The following is a 9053-nucleotide window of genomic DNA, read 5'->3' on the forward strand; positions in this document are numbered from 1 at the left end:
TCCAAAATCTCTGTAGATGTTCATTGAAATTAATAATAATGATTTAAAAAGAAGAAGAAAAAAATCAAAACACTTAAGTTGCTTCTGATTCGCAGTGATCAGGTCTCTGAGGCTATAAAGCTTCCCAGGAAGAGATGGGAAAGTAGATATTTTTCTCTTGTGGAGTGGGTGATTGATGGCTTTGAACCACCAACATTTTGGTCAGCAGCCTAATATGTTACAGACTGTTATGTGTTGAATTGTGTCTCCCCAGTATATGTCTGCAAACCTTAACCCCTATCCCTGTGGCTGTAATCCCACATGGGACTGGGACTGGGTTGTTTCTTCTTTGGTTATTGGTCTAGTAAATGAGACAGTATGGTGTCTTGAGTAGTCTAATTCGAGATATGAGGGAAACAGACTAAACATGAAAGCAAAGCAAGAAGAGATGCAGGAAGATCGATGGCAAACCATATGCAGTTCACCAGGGAGTCAACACCCAGAACCTGGAGAGACACAGGACCATCCCCAAAGACAACACAGACAGAAAACTTCCCCTTAGAGCTGACACCCGAAACCCGCATTTTTTGCCCCTAACTTGTGAGAAAATAAGTTTCCATTTGCTAAAGTCATCTACTTGTGATATTTCTGCTATAAAAAAAAACCTCAAAACTCACTGCAGTCAAGTGAATTCTGACACAAGGCTACCCCCCATTCGGTGACTGGGGTTGTCCATAACGGGAGGAGAATGCTCATCTTTCTCCTTTCAGAACAGCTTATAGACTCAAACCATAGACCTTTAGATTAGCAGCATATACCGTCAGAGTTTTGTGACAGCAGTATTAAATAATTTAGAGAGAGAGAAGACATGAAAAACTTTTTATCTTGTGTAACTGTTCCCATGCCTTGTTGTAAAAATAAACCTGCCATTGCAAAAACGTCCTGATTGTACAGCCCATTGGTTGTGTTCATCTTCTCAGCCCTCTTGGTGGTACTGACAGTGTTGCTCACTCTCTCCCTGGCATCACTACCTTCTGACTCTCTTCTCTTGGTGGACACATTCATTGTCTGCCTATCTCTTTCTTTTTTTATTTTTATTTTTTCTTGGCTGTCTTTTGTTGACTATTTAGTAGATACTATTGGTAGCTGTCTTGGTTTTCTAATGCTATCATAAAAAAAACCCCCACCTGAAATGGGTGGTTCTATAGATATGTAAAGAATAAACTTGTGTTGCAACTCAACATCAAGAAAACAAAGATTCTCATCATTGAGTCAATTGGCAGCATCATGATAGATGGAGAAAAAACATTGAAGCTGTTAACAATTTTAACTTGCTAAGATACACAATTAACACTCTTGGTCCCAGCAGTCAGGAAATAAAAAGATGAGTTGCTTTAGGAAATTCTGCTGTCAGGGACCTCTTCAGAGTACTGAGGAGCAATGATGTTGGTTTGGAGACCAAGATGCACCTGATCTTGGCCATGGTCTTCACAATTACTTGTGATGCATCAGAGAACTGCACAATGACTAAGGATGATAGAAGAAGAACCAATGTGTTTGAGTTGTGATGTTTGAGAAGAGTATTGAACATATAATATACTATTAAGAGAACAAACAGGTTTGTCCTGCTGCAGGTGAAACCAAGCTGCTCCTTGGAGGCAAGGATTCTGAAGCTCCATCTGACATACTTTGGGCACGTGGCCAGGAGGGACCAGTGCTTGGAGAAGGACATCATGCTTGGAAGGGTGGAAGGTCAACCCAGGAAAAGAAGACCTTTGATGAGATGGATTGACAAAGTGACTGGGGCAATAGGAACAGGTGTGTCAGAGACAGTGAGATTGGCTCAAGATAGGAAAGGGTTCAGACTTATTGTTTGTAGGGTCACTGTGAGCCATATTGTACTTGATGGTACATAATAACAACAACATATACATGACACAACCTTGGCTGTGGAAAGCACTTACTGAAAAAGATCAAAGCCTTCAGTATGAATGATACCCCAACATCAAGAAAACAAAACTCCTCACAACTGGACCAATACGCAACATGATCATAGGTGAACAAATACTGAAATTGTCAACAATTCCATTTTATTTGGATTCATATCAGAACTCAAGCAGCAGTTAAGAAATTGGAAGATATATTACCTTGGGTAAATCTGCTGTCAAGGACCCCTTCATTGTTCTAAAGAGCATAGATATCACTTTAAAGACTAAATTGTATTGATTCAAGTCATGGCATTTTCAATTGCCCTTACATGTATATGAAAATTGAACAATGAGTAAAAAAGATCAAAGAAGAGTTGCTGCCTTTGAATTGTAGTGTGGTTGAAGAGTACTGATAATAATATGAACTGTCAAATAACAAATCTGTCTTGCTTTCCAATGTGTGCACTTCCAGAGGATATGATGCTACATTAAATAAGACAGTCACAAAAGGACATATATACTATAATATTACTACTATAAAAAGCTAAGGAAATGTTTACACACAGCTAAAATCATTCTTGGAATTTGCTAGGAATGGAAGGGGGGGAGAGGGGTAAACATTAGTAAATAGATGGATGGCACAACTTAAGATGAGTGAGGTGAAACTCAGTATCTAATAGTGCTAATAGTGGGCCAATAAGCCCAATATCATTAAAGAAAGAGAGATAGAAGTTAAGAGACATCAAAATTACAGGAAGCATAAAAATTGTCACTACACTGTAGATGTTGGAATTAATAGTATTATACAAAGTGTGTAAGAATGGTTGAAAAAAACCTTAATTTGCTTTGTAAACATTCACTCAAATCACAATTTTAAAAACATCCACAAAACAATCACCAACCAAAAGTAAAAATAAAAAAGAAGGGAAAAAAAAGGATGATGATGATGATGATGATGATATTTCATCTCACACACTTTGGGCATGTTATAAGGAGAGGTCAGTCTTTGGGAAAGGATATTATGCTTGGAAAAGTAGGGGTGAGCCAAAGAGAAGGAGAACCTGAAGGAAATGCATTAACACGGTGACTATACCAATGGACTTAGGAAAAGAGCAGATTTTGAGGATGGCAGCGGATGGGACAAAGTTTCAGATCTGTTAGGGTCACTGGGCCCAGAGTTCACTCAATGGCACCTAATAACAAGAACAAATCATAGAATTTTATTTTCTCTTGATCAAGAGGTTAGCATTCAGAATTCAGAGCGTGACTCTAGGGGGAGGTCCTTCTCTATTTTCCTTATTTCAGTTTCACGTTGTTATGTACTGTAAAGTATAACTCATGTTGTTGTTGTTGTTGTTGTCGAGTTGCTTGTGACTCATAGCAACCCAATGTACAGCAGCCCTAAACTCTGCTCTGTCCTGTGCCAATCTCACTGTCTCCGACACACTCATCCTGATTGCCCCAGTCACCGAATCAATCCACCTCACAGAGGGCCTCCCCCTCCTGCCCCCGCCCTCCACCCTCCCAAGCATGATGTCCTTCTCCAAGGACCAGTCTCACCTTACAACATGACTAAAGTATGTCAGATGAAGTCTCAGAATCCTTGCCTCCAAGGAGCAGCCCGGTTTACCCCTCTCCAAGATGAATATGTTTGTTTTCTTAGCAGTCCATGGTACCCTCAGCACTCCTCCAACACCAAAGCTCAAAAGCATCAATTCTCCTTCTATCCACCCTGGTCATTGTCCAGCTCTCTGACGCATAACAAGTGATAGCAAAGACCATGGCCTGTACCAGATGCACCTTAGTCTCCAGAGACACACTGCTTTTCAGTACTTTAGAAAGGTCCCTAACAGCAGACTTTCCCATCGCAATATGTCTTTTAATTTCCTGGCTACTGGTGCCAAGAGTGTTGATTGTGGAGCCAAGCAGACTAAAGCTGTGAACAATCTCAATCTCTTCACCATCCATACTGATGTTGCCAATTGGTCCAGTGGTGAGAATCTTTGTCTTCTTAACATTGAGCCTCAATCCATATTGAAGGCTGCAGTCCCTGACCCTCAGCAGCAAGTGCTTCAGGTCCTCCTCAGTTCCAGCAAGCAGGATTGTGTCATCTGCATAACTCAGATTGTTGATAGATCTTCCACCAATCCTGATGCCGCATTTCTCCTCATAGAGCCCAGCCTCCTGGATGATCTTTTCTGCATGCAGGCTGAAAAGGTATGGAGACAAGACACATTCCTGGTGTATGTCCTTTCCAATTTTGAACTATGCACTGTTTCCTTGCTCTGTTCTGATGACTGCCTCTTGGTTCAAGTATAGGTTTTGCATTAGCACGATCAAGTGTTCTGGGATTCCCATTCTTCTCAGAGTCAGCCACAGTTTGTTATGGTCCACACAGTCAAATGCCTTTGCATAATCAATGAAGCACAGATAGACATTCCTCTGGTACTCCCTGCTTTCAGCCAAGATCCATCTAACATTAGCTACAATATCCCTAGTACCACGACCCCTTCTAAACCCAACCTGGACTTCCGGCAGTTCTCTGCTGATGTACTGTTCCAGTCATTTTTGGATAGTCTTCAGCAGAATCTTGCTTGCATGTGAAATCAACGATATTGTTCTGTAGTTTCCACACTTTGTTGGGTCACCTTTCTTTGGAACAGGAACAAATATAGATCTCTTCCAGTCAGTTGGCCAAGTGGTTGTTCTCCAGATTTCTTGACACAACTTGGTGAGCACGTCCAGGGCAGCATCTGTTAGCTGAAATATGTCTATTGGTATACCATCTATTCCTCAAAGACACCCTATAAACAACAGATCTTGTTCTGAATCATCCTCATCATCTCTGACTTATTTGAGTCAATTGCTGCAGTCACTGTGTCATTCTATCCCGTTGAGGATCTTCCTGCCTTTTGCTGACCTTCCACCTTTCCTAGCATGATTTTCCTTTCTAAGGAATAGCCTCTTGGAGCAACATGCCAAATCTATGTGAGACAACACATCCCCATCTGAGGGTAACTCTAGCTGCACCTTCTCAAGCTGAGAGAACTAAACAACAATTCAAGCCTCAAGCTGAAATAGTGAGAGAGGCCTGTGGCAAAATCTTGAACATCCAGGAAGCATGAAAAGAAGAGAGAGGGAATAGTCAATAGGTCTGTCTTAGAGAGGGTGAAAGCAAGTTTCTCCTTGTCGGTTAGGATTTTGAAGCTCCATGTCAACATATTTTGTGCACATGGCCAGGAAGAACCAGTCCTTAGAGGACAATCATGCTCAGAAGGGTGGAGGGACAGCACAGGAGAGGAAGACCCTGAGTGAGATAGATTGATACAGTAAGTAGGGCAATGGGGATTGGTGTGTTGGAGCCAGTGAGACTGGCTCAGGACAGAGCAGGCTTCAGAGATGCTATATATAGGGTCACTATGAGTCGCAGGTGACTCAGCAGCACATAATAACAACAGCAAAAAAATATTGGATGATGCTGAAATATTTCAATAAGTAGCATATGATCAATAGCCAATGGTAATGAAGGGAGACGTTCAAGCTACACTAAAGGCGTTAGCAAAAAATATGGCCCCAGGAATCAATGGGATACTGACTGTCATGTTTCAACTAATAGATGAAGCCCTGGATGTGCTCACCAGTCTGTACCAAGAAATTTGGAAGAGAGCTACCTGGTCAACTAACTGGAAGAGATCCATATTTGTTTCCATCCTCAGGAAATTCCAACAGAATATGGAAATTATCAAACAACATCATTAATACTACATGCAAGAAATGCTTGCTGAAAATCATTAAAATATGACTAGAAAAGTACATTTACAGGGAACTGGCAGAAGTTCAAACTGGATTTAGAAGAGACTGTGGCATCAGGAATATCATTGCTGATGTCAAATGGGTCCTGGATGGAAGCAGAGAATACCAGAAGAGTGTCTATTTTTGTTTCATTGACACTGCAAAAACATTTGACTGTGTGGGTCATAACGAACTGTGGTTAACACTGAGAAGAATGGGAATCTCAGTTTTAAGTTAGCTGCAGTCAACTCTTGGTGTTGTTTATGGGCATTGTAGATGTACCTACCATATAGATCGTTAATGTTGTTGTTGGGGACTATAAAGTCAGAACGATCCATAGCTGACCCTCCAATGGGTTTTCTGAGTCTGTTAATCACATGGGAGGAGACTGCCTATCCTCCTTCTGTGGAGCAGCTGGTGGATTCGAACTGTGTGCCTTTGGAATTGCAGTGTAGTTTCTTACCACTAGGCCACCAGAGCTCCCTAACCACATATATTCCTCTTCTGTGAGTGTCTATGAGTATTTAGACATTATTACATTTATGACTTATTTATTCTGATACTGACATTTTATGTGGCCAAGGTCTTGTAACCAACCCATAGCTGACCTCCAGCAGGTTTTCAGATGCAGTTAATCATACAGAGGAAATTGCCATTCTTTTCCCGTGGAGCAGCTGGTGGATTTGAACAGTGTGTGTGCCTTTGGGATTGTAGTGCCATTTCTTTTCACTAGGCCACCAGTGCTGCAGTACTTGGTACTAGTAGTTAGAAGATGAGGAGATGTATTACACCGGGAATGTTGCAGTCAAGGCCCTCTCTAAATTATTGAGGAGCAGTGATGTTAGTTTGAGGAGGTAGGTGTGCCTGATTCAAAAAGAAGAATTTGGGGAGCTCTGGTGGCCTAGTGGCAATGAGCTGCAACTACAATCCCAGAGGCACACGGTTCGAATCCACCAGATGTTTTGCCGGGGAAGGAGGGACAATCTCCTCCTGTACCAGTCAGATCTGATTTGACGGTACACTCACACAAAAGTAATAAAGTAAAAAAAAAAAAAAGAAGAAGAATTTATGTATTTGAACTGTGCTGTTGGAGAAGAGTATGGAATATCCCATGAACTGCCAAAAGTGCAAACAAATATGTCTTAGAGAAGGTGCAATCAGAGTGTTCTTGGATGGCAAAGCAGCTTCATCTTGCATACTTTGGGCATGGTGTTAGGAGAGGTTGTTCCTTGCAAAGGGATGTCACGCTTGGAAAGGTGGAAGGACATCAAAAGAAAAGATTATCAACCAGATAGACACTGTGATTGCAGCAATGGGTTTGAGTGTGTTAGAGATTGTGAGGATGGCACAGAGTAGGACAGGTTTCAGGTCTGTTGTTGATAGAGTCGCTAATGAGTGGTATTCAACTTAATGGCCCTAACAACACAACTTCTGAAATGGTCTCATGAAAATAACAAAAGAAAATGTTATTATTGTGAATAACATCTTCTGTGGATGTCTACGACTATTCTCAAATTATTAGATTTAGCACTCACCTACTCTAATAGGGCATAACAAAAGAAGGTATCTTGGCAAATAGGTATAGAAGTTAGAATTTCAGCATAACCATCTGGGGACACACTTCAGTCCATGTAATGGTCTACAGCTTCCTCGCCTTTGTGTTTCTTAGTGCAACCTTGATTTTGTTCAGGTATTTTTAATCTTCAGGGGGCTCTGGTTGCTCTACAACTCAAAGATACATGTTTTAAATCTACAAAGATGGGCAATCTCCTGTGTGATGATTCACTTCCTCTGAAAATCTGCTGGAGGTTCAGCTATGTATCGGTTCTAACTGGATGGGCACACAACAACAATAATCTTTAATCTTTAGGGTACAGTCATATTTCCTAGGAACTGGGACCAGTTCCTGAAATGACTTCTGATTGGTCTAAAACCATTGATTCTTAAATTGTGGTCCCAAGAGAGTAACACAAGCCTCACCTGTGAACTTGTTAAAAATAAAATTCTCAGACCTACTGAGTCTTGAGGGAATTCTGGTGCTTTAGTGGTAAGAAGCTGTGCTGCAATCCCAAAGGCACAGGCACTATTCAAACCCACCAGCTGTTCTGCAGGAGAAGGATGGGCAATCTCCTCCGGTGCAATTTACTGCCTCTGAAAACCCACTGACAAGTCAGGTATGGGTTGGTTCCTACTTGACAGCACATAACAACAACAACAACAAATGAAGCTTGGATGGATCCAGTCACCTCTGCTTCGAAAGAGACCCATATATGTACTCAAATTCAAAAGTCACAGGGCCAAGCCAATCACAATAGAGATCTTGGTCCCCATTCTAGAATTGGATTAGGTACAAGCACATGATGTATTTTTTTCACTAAAACAATCTTTATTATTTCACCTTGTTTTATTATTATTCCAAGAAATTGGAAAGGCATGACCTTATTAATCAACTGGAAGAGATTTATATTTGCTCTCCTTCCAAAGCAAAGTGGAAGAATCTAAAAGAATGTGGAAATTATTGACTCATGTCATTAATACAACACACAAGTAAAAGCTTACTTACATTTTTTAAATGGATGAATCAGTACATCAGTATTTTCAGAAAACTGCCAGAGTTAAACTGGGTTACAAAAGGGATGTGGAATGTGGACTGTCATTGCTGGTAATAGGTAGATCTTGGCTGAAAACAGAGAATACCAGTGTCAAGGTCATTACTGTATGCCACCAAGGCCATAATCCTCAGTATAGTTGCTCTCTCTGTTGTTAATTCTAAGCTTTATGGTGTTAATTAGGTAGGGTTACAAGCAGATCTGCAAAGACATTATTAGCCTTACTTCATTATGGGTAGTATCCTCAGGAGTGTGGCCTGCATGGTACAAGCTAATGAACCTTTTTGTCAGACCTGCATCTGGCTATCTGGTTTGTGGTCTCCAGGCTGAAGTCAGGAACCTGCCTTACTTGTTGACTTTGGACTCATCAGTATCCAAAGCCAGACATCAGTGAACCTGCCTCCCAACAAAGACCTTGGACATGTCAGCCTCGGAAGCAGCTGATACTCTTCAAGGGCAGTCTTCACAATGTCCTTTGGACATATCAGCCTCCCAGACTGATGAACTCTGAAGCCAATAGCTGGAGAGTCTACCTGCCTGTTGACAATCTGGACTCTGCCTCCCAGAAGTCTCCATGTCCAAGTCGGACCTACAGACCTGGGACTTGGCTGTACAAGCTCATGAGCCATCCACTAGGAATAAATCTCAATCTCTCTCTCTCTCTCTCTCTCTCTCTCTCTCAGGAATAACAATACTATCACCTTCTTTTATTCTCTGTAGTGACTGATTTTTTCAGTAAGCAGGC

Source organism: Elephantulus edwardii, unplaced genomic scaffold (genome assembly GCF_000299155.1).
Source record: "Elephantulus edwardii isolate Elephantulus edwardi_28Jun2011 unplaced genomic scaffold, EleEdw1.0 scaffold00093, whole genome shotgun sequence".
Lineage (NCBI taxonomy): Eukaryota > Metazoa > Chordata > Mammalia > Macroscelidea > Macroscelididae > Elephantulus > Elephantulus edwardii.